General features: G+C 49.5%; 1 non-coding gene across 1 annotated transcript; it reads right to left on the minus strand.

Moving 5' to 3' along the window:
* Window positions 1-3801: 3801 nt before the first annotated feature.
* Window positions 3802-3938, minus strand: LOC121831887 (small nucleolar RNA SNORA70). The gene has a single exon (XR_006075484.1). It is a non-coding gene; the product is annotated as a small nucleolar RNA SNORA70 (small nucleolar RNA).
* Between the last annotated feature and the right edge of the window lie 3110 nt (window positions 3939-7048).

Consider the following 7048-nt stretch of genomic DNA (forward strand, 5'->3'; position numbering starts at 1 on the left):
AAGCAGCTGAGGCTTGACACCTTGCGGCAGGTTCAAATCCCTGCAAAGAGGTGCTGAAAAGACACTGGAGAAGGTGACGTTCAATTGCTGCAGAGACTCCAAGTATTGAAAAGACCGGGACCTTGGGCTGTCGTCTGTCAGGGGGCGCTGCATGGGTGGAGGGGAGCTGGCTAAGAGAGAAGCTCCATGCTGAAGACAGCAGAGCAGGAGAACTGGGACCCCGCGAGCCCTTTGGATCCCAGAAGATTGTGTGTGGGTCCCAGATGTCAGACACTGAACGACAGGATTTGGATTTACACTGCTGGACTTCAGTTTTGCTCTGGTGTGACTTTCTTTATGCCCCAGCTCTTCCCTTTGGGGATAAGAAAAGTTAAATCTATAGCTTTTTACAGCTTTTCATAGGATCTCATAGTTGAGAGAGTCTTTGGGGGCTTTTTGGAGTTGGACTTATTTTTTTTTTTTTTTTTTTTTTTTGGTTTTTTTCGAGACAGGGTTTCTCTGTGTAGCTTTGCGCCTTTCCTGGAACTCACTTGGTAGCCCAGGCTGGCCTCGAACTCACAAAGATCCGCCTGCCTCTGCCTCCCGAGTGCTGGGATTAAAGGTGTGCACCACCAACGCCCGGCATGGAGTTGGACTTATTTTATATCCTATTAACAGATGAGACTTTGGAGACAAGGAATAAAAAGTTATGGTTTAGATGACATGTTTGTGTGGAGGCAATACAGACCCCATCTTAGGGTAGGGCCACCATCTTAGACCACCCGCTGTACTCAGTTCCTCGAAGGACCTCAGGAATGTGCCATGACAACTCAAACAGATGCAGAGCAGTATCCTCCTGCAGACATTCTGTCTGTGGTTTATGGCCCTTGAAGATATCTAGATAATCCTGCTGAGCAGTCCAGATAATCCTGTTCAGCGGGTTGTAGTTCCCCGCCAAAAAGTCTAACCCAATGGTTTCAAATGTGGTTTCACGCCCAAAGTCTAGACCAACAGTTTCAAAAAAATCACCTTGCCCCATATCCCTTCTACCCAATCCCAAGTTGCTGAAGTATGTAATTCCCAGCTTGCAGTTTTTCCCTATAAAAACTCTCTACACCTGGGCTCTCGGCCACCGCCTTTCCCTCCATCTGCCTAGCAGTGGCCCAGGTTGAACCTGAAAAATAAAAGGACCCTTATGTGCTTGCATTAAAACCGGTTCCTTGGTGGTCTCTGGGGGTTTCTCAAAATGGGTACAATATTTGTATATCACATTGACGGGAGTGAATTGTGCTGGTCAGTTTTGTCAATGTGACTGTCTTAGTCAGTGTTCTGTTACTGTGAAGAGACACCATGACCATGGTTTCAGAGGTTTAGTCCATTGTCATCATGGTGGAGAGCATGGTGGCACACAGGCAGACATGGTGCTGGAGGAGTTGAGAAGTCTGTATCCAGATCCAGATCCTCAGGAAGCAAGAGACTCTGGGCTAGGAATGGGCTTTTTGAAACATCAAAGCCCAACCCCGGTGACACCTAATCTTTTCAAATAGTGCCACTGTGGGAGCCCGTTCTCGGGTTCCTCGGGGCTTTACCCAGCAGGTCCACATAGAAGATGATTAGGACCACGGCCTGAGTGCAGGTGTCTGAGATGGCCTGCACTTGGCTGTGCTGGGGGAGGAGGTCTTTTGCTCCACCCCTTGGCGTCTCTATAAAAACACTGGGGCAGAGACAGTCCGGGCCCGTTGGAAAAGGTTCCAGGCCCTCTTGAGGCTATCCTTTATTTTCTATCTGTTTCTCTCCGCAAGATTCTCCGCAATAAATCTTTCTATCTAATATTTCCTGCTGCTCACACTCAAGAAAACTCTGGGGAGCTGTGGGGTTGGTGGATAAACGCCCCACATGCCACTCCCTGGTGACCAAGCCCTCAAATCTATGAGCCTATGGGGTCTATTCTTATTCAAACTACCACAGCAGCATAGCCTGGAATCACCTGAGAAGAGAGTCATAGCGAAGTATCTAGCAGCTGGGCTGTAGTGGCACACACCTTTAATCCCAGCACTCGGGAGGCAGAGGCAGGCAGATCTCTGCAAATTCGAGGCCAGCCTGGTCTACATAATGAGTTCCAGGACAGCCAGGACTACACAGAGAAATCCTGCCTAAAAAAAAAAAAAAAAAAAAGAAGAAGAAGAAGAAGAAGAAGAAGAAGAAGAAGAAGAAGAAGAAGAAGAAGAAGTATCTAGCTCAGGTTGGCCTGTGGGCATGTCTGTGTGTACTGTCTTGGTTGTTAACTGCTGTAGGAAGACCCAGCCCACTGTGAGTAGCACTATTCCCTAGGCAGAGAGAGAGAGAGAGTCCTGAACTGTGTAAGAGAAGAGCAAGCTAGCTGAGAACAAGGGATCAAACAATTACCCATACTTTTCTTCTCCTTCCTGCCTCCACTTCCCTGCAATAACAGAATGTGAGTTGTGAGCCAAATAAACCCTTCCTGCCCCAAGTTACTTCGGCAGGATGTTTTATCATAGCACCAGAAATGAAAGGAGAACAGCCATTTTAATGCAACTCTGCTCCAATTGCAAATGCCCTCTGGATCTGGGAGGTCCATATACTCCATGTACTCAGGGAGGTTGGTTAGAGGAGGGCATCACCCATGTGGAACCATCATCCCCATGCTGGGTGAAGACTTGGCAGTCAAGTTGCTCTGGAGTTACCCATGCTTCAATCACCCCTCCCCCATGCTCTCAGTAAGCCCAATAAACTAACTGGTTCCCCCATGGTGACCTTTAGTGGAATCACACTTTTGAGGAGGGGGCAGACATTGTTTAAGTCTCTCCAGGGAAGGGACACTTTGTGTGTGTGTATGTGTGGTTTTTCAAGACAAGGTTTCTCTGTGTAGTTTTGGTGCCTATCCTGGATTCTTGCTCTGTAGCCCAGGCTGGCCTCGAACTCACAGAGATCCGCCTGGCTCTGCCTCCTGTGTGCTGGGATTAAAGGCATGCGCCACCACCTGGCTAAAGAAGAGCATTTTAATGCATCTGAAATTCATGTTTGAGTCGTGTGAGGTTTGTGAGCTATTTTTGTTTTGTCCGAATGGCCTCATATCTTTCCAGCTCTCTCCAGGTTTTAATGTCACTTCGCAGACCTGCCACAGGTATGTATACCTGGGTTTACCTCAGAGGCCTCTCTTGTTACCATAGGACTTGTCTGGCCATCTTTTTGTTTCTTTGTTTGTTTTCTCACACAGGATGTGAGATTTATTACAGAACATGATTTGGTGGGATGCAGGACAATACAGTGGAAGCCCTCAGGAAATGCATGGATACCACGTGTCCAGGAGACCACAATTGGGAATATATTTCACCCCACAGCCATCAGATATGAGCCACTTCTCAGCTATGACATCATCAAATTCATTTGCATTAAACTTGGTGAAGGTCAGGCAGTGGTGGCACACGCCTTTAATCCCAGCACTCGGGATCCGCAGAGCCAGGCGGATCTCTGTGAGTTCGAGGCCAGCTTGGACTACCAAGTGAGTTCCAGAAAAGGCACAAAACTACACAGAGAAACCCTGTCTCAAAAAACCAAAAAAAAAAAAAAAAACTTGGTGAAAACCCCACTTCTTTGAGGTAGGTACCTTCCAGTGGCCAGGGAACCTGAACTTGGCTCTACACAGGGCCTCAATCACACATTCCTTATTCTGCACAGACGGACGTAATGAGCTGGCCAATATGAACCCTGACTACTGTGTACTGGGGTGTCCCAAAGGCAACTGCCTGGAGCCCAGCTTGGGGACAACATTGAGATCAGAGATGTTAAGAGCCACCAGAAAATTGTCTCCAAGGTCCCTTGGGGCAACTCATATAGGTAACAGGCTGCACACATTCCCAAAGAGGCTGCTGTTTGCAGCAACCATTTCACACTAGGTCCCGTGAGGAGAGGAACCTGGTTGGTTTAATTGGCTTCAATGTCATTATTATCTTGAGGCAGGATCCCTGCAGATCAGGCTAGCCTTGAATTCACCACAACCTTCCCACCTGAGTTTCTTGAATACTAGGATTAGAGGTATGAGCCACTATACATGACTCCATGGGGGTATTTTTCAAGCCCTGAATTGATTACTTAACTCATCAAGGTTTCTGGTTCACCCCCTTCCTCCAGAAAGCCTTGGCAATTTCTGGCTCTGGCCTTCTGAGACTCCATGGCAAGCTATTTCTTTAAATCTGGCCAATGCTGCGTTGGTTTCTCTCCCAATGATCACAGTTTCCTAGCTGATATGACAATGTCTACAGAGACAGTTTGTTGTAGGACCTGTAGGGGCAGAAGGATGGTTTGCATAAATCAGCTGACAAACTGCTTATGGCTAATGTTTATGTGTTGGAATGAAAGAAAGCAATTTCCCTTTACAAATATTGAAACAAACACAATTGTTGATGATGTGTTTAGGAGAGTCACCCTGCCCTGTGGTCAGAGAATGTAACCTTGGCAGTGAGAATGTAGTGTCATGGATGCTTGGGTTTGTTCGTTTGGAGTTTTTTGGTTATTTTTTTTTCCAAAGCAACTGTGTGCACCTAAACTTTGAAAATATTTTTGTTCTTTGGCTCGTGACAGAGACGTCTTTTTGTCCCCTAAGCAAAGAACGCAGTTTCCTTCATCTTAAAATAAGATGCTTACAAAGAAAACGTAGCCGGGGCATAGTTATGTTAGTAGTACTTGCCTAGCAAGCATGAAGCCCTAGGTCCTACCGCTAGCCCCGTATAATCTGGGCATGGTGTAAATCTGTGATCCCAAGCACTAACTACAGAGGCAAAGGCAGGAAGATGAGAGATTCAAGGTCATCGTCAACTAGGCAGGCAGGTGGAGGCCAGCGAGGGCTCCCTGTGGTCCCATCACCAGAAAAACACCATGTCCCGGGGTGCATCTGCATGGGAATGGTGATGCCTCCAGCCATGTTCCCAGAGCCAAGCGAGAGTGTCTCAATCCCGTGAGCACTCTCAGTGGAAATGGGGAGTACCCAGCAGGGTAGGAAGCAGGACATGATGGCCTAGCTGGCTAAAGCTGGACTTTGGTGGGTAGTGCTTAGGTGACCAGGGAGGGTGAAGAGCTCCTTACTGGGCCTGTAGCTGATACGGACAGGTAGGGTAGGAGCAAAGTGGTGAGGCGTGGCTGTCCCCATCATGAGGCCTAGGTTACAGCCGCTGGGGTAGACTGGGCTTCCATATTCCACCCAGGCCCTGGCCCAGGACTTCAGGTTGGCTGGAGCCCTGTGTTGTGACCTGTGTGAACCCTGAGGACACTCCCTCACCGCTGGTCACCACGGCACCCCTGGGTCCAGCCCCAGCTATCTTCCGCTGGGCTATGCTGTCCCCAGCCTGCCTCACAGACTGCACAGATGCTGGGTCAACGGTGGTCAGGACCTCACCTTGACTAGGAATAGATAGATATGTATAACTCTGGCCGGCCTCTTAAACCTCAACTTCTCAGCCAGGCAGTGGTGTTAATCCCAGCACTTGGGAGGCAGAGCCTGGCAGATCTCTGTGAGTTCGAGGCCAGCCTGGGCTACCAAGTGAGTTTCAGTAAAGGCACAAAGTTACACAGAGAAACCCTGTCTCGAAAAACCAAAAAAAAAAAAAAAAACCACCCTCAACTTCTCTCCAGGACCCTGATGATAGACTTGAGGAGTCACTGAGTTACTTTGTCTTTCTTCCCAATAAGGCCACATTGAATAAATCTCCTTTTTCTGCTTTTTGCTATGAATTTGGCCAGCCAGAGCTACATAATGAGACCATTTAAGAAGAAAGTGCCTAACTAATGCCACCATCCTTAGCAAGGTGGACACAACTGCTCCTGGACCTCACAGTTGGCCGTAACCTAGCTGTGCTTGCAAGAGGAAGAACAAGAAGGGAGATTCTGAGCATCTAGTCAGGACCACCTGGCGCTCCATCCCGTCTCCACGAGAGCCCAGCACAGCTGACCCCAAAAGCTCAGTATGACATACCAGTGCCGCTTGGTCAAATGTTGAGAGAGACAGCAGTTAGCTCAGACAGTTACCCGCCCCCGTGTGTGTGTGTGTGTGTGTGTGTGTGTGTGTGTGTGTGTGTGTGTGTCTGTGTGTGTCTGTGTGTGTGTGTCTGTGTGTGTGTGTCTGTGTCTGTGTGTGTGTGTCTGTGTCTGTGTGTGTGTGTGTGTGTGTCTGTGTGTGTGTGTGTCTGTGTCTGTGTGTCTGTGTGTGTGTGTGTGTGTGTGTGTGTGTGTGTGTGTGTGTGTCTGTGTGTGAGTGGCCAGCCTACCATCGTCCCTGATTTGGATCAGAGACGACTCCTCTCTGCTCTGGGCCTGCACTGGCCAGCTGCTGCAGGGCCACAGCTCTTTACCCCTGGTGCCGAGGAGCTGTCTGAAGCATCAGAAGCTCTTGAACGGGATGGGTAGGGGGCTGAGGAGGACATCTGGAAGCCCTACAGCTTCTGCGTACCAGTGAGGCGGCCGTGAGAGTTAGTAGCAGGTAGTGGGTAGAACAGGCCACCCAGGGCCGGAAGCATAAGCTGCAGGAGATGCTTACAGCTGCATCTGCCGCTCAGCTAAAGGAAGCATGACCACGTGACGCCTGTGGCTGGGGAAGAACAGGGTACCAACACCCTGATGTTGGCAGCAGACCTTAGGGAAGGTCTCCAGCCCCCACCCATTGCCCAGCTCCTCTGCTTTCTCCTCACTAAGAGTGTGGTTGGGTGAGTTGCTCAGAGCTCTGTAAAAGCAGCAGCCGGCACCAATGTGGGTGACCACGGGGCACCTAAATTAGTGTTCCCACTGATCGTGTTCTTTGTTGTGTCTCCTCTGGCCAACCTGCTGTGGACACCTTCCTGGGCTAGGGTGCGAGAAGCAGAACAAGGAAAAGTCTAGGGCCCAGGAAGCCCTTGCCAGAACGAAATGAGCCAGCCTGTATGGTGGTCACCCTGCTATCCTACCCGAAGTCAGCACAGGCCTGGGGTCAAGGACTGGGTTCCATGTCCATGGGGGGTCAGTAGTCAGGGGAGGGCATGGACACAGTTGTCCTCAGCAGGGAAGGGTCAGGTCACCAGTG

This window comes from Peromyscus maniculatus, chromosome 8 (genome assembly GCF_049852395.1).
Source record: "Peromyscus maniculatus bairdii isolate BWxNUB_F1_BW_parent chromosome 8, HU_Pman_BW_mat_3.1, whole genome shotgun sequence".
Lineage (NCBI taxonomy): Eukaryota > Metazoa > Chordata > Mammalia > Rodentia > Cricetidae > Peromyscus > Peromyscus maniculatus.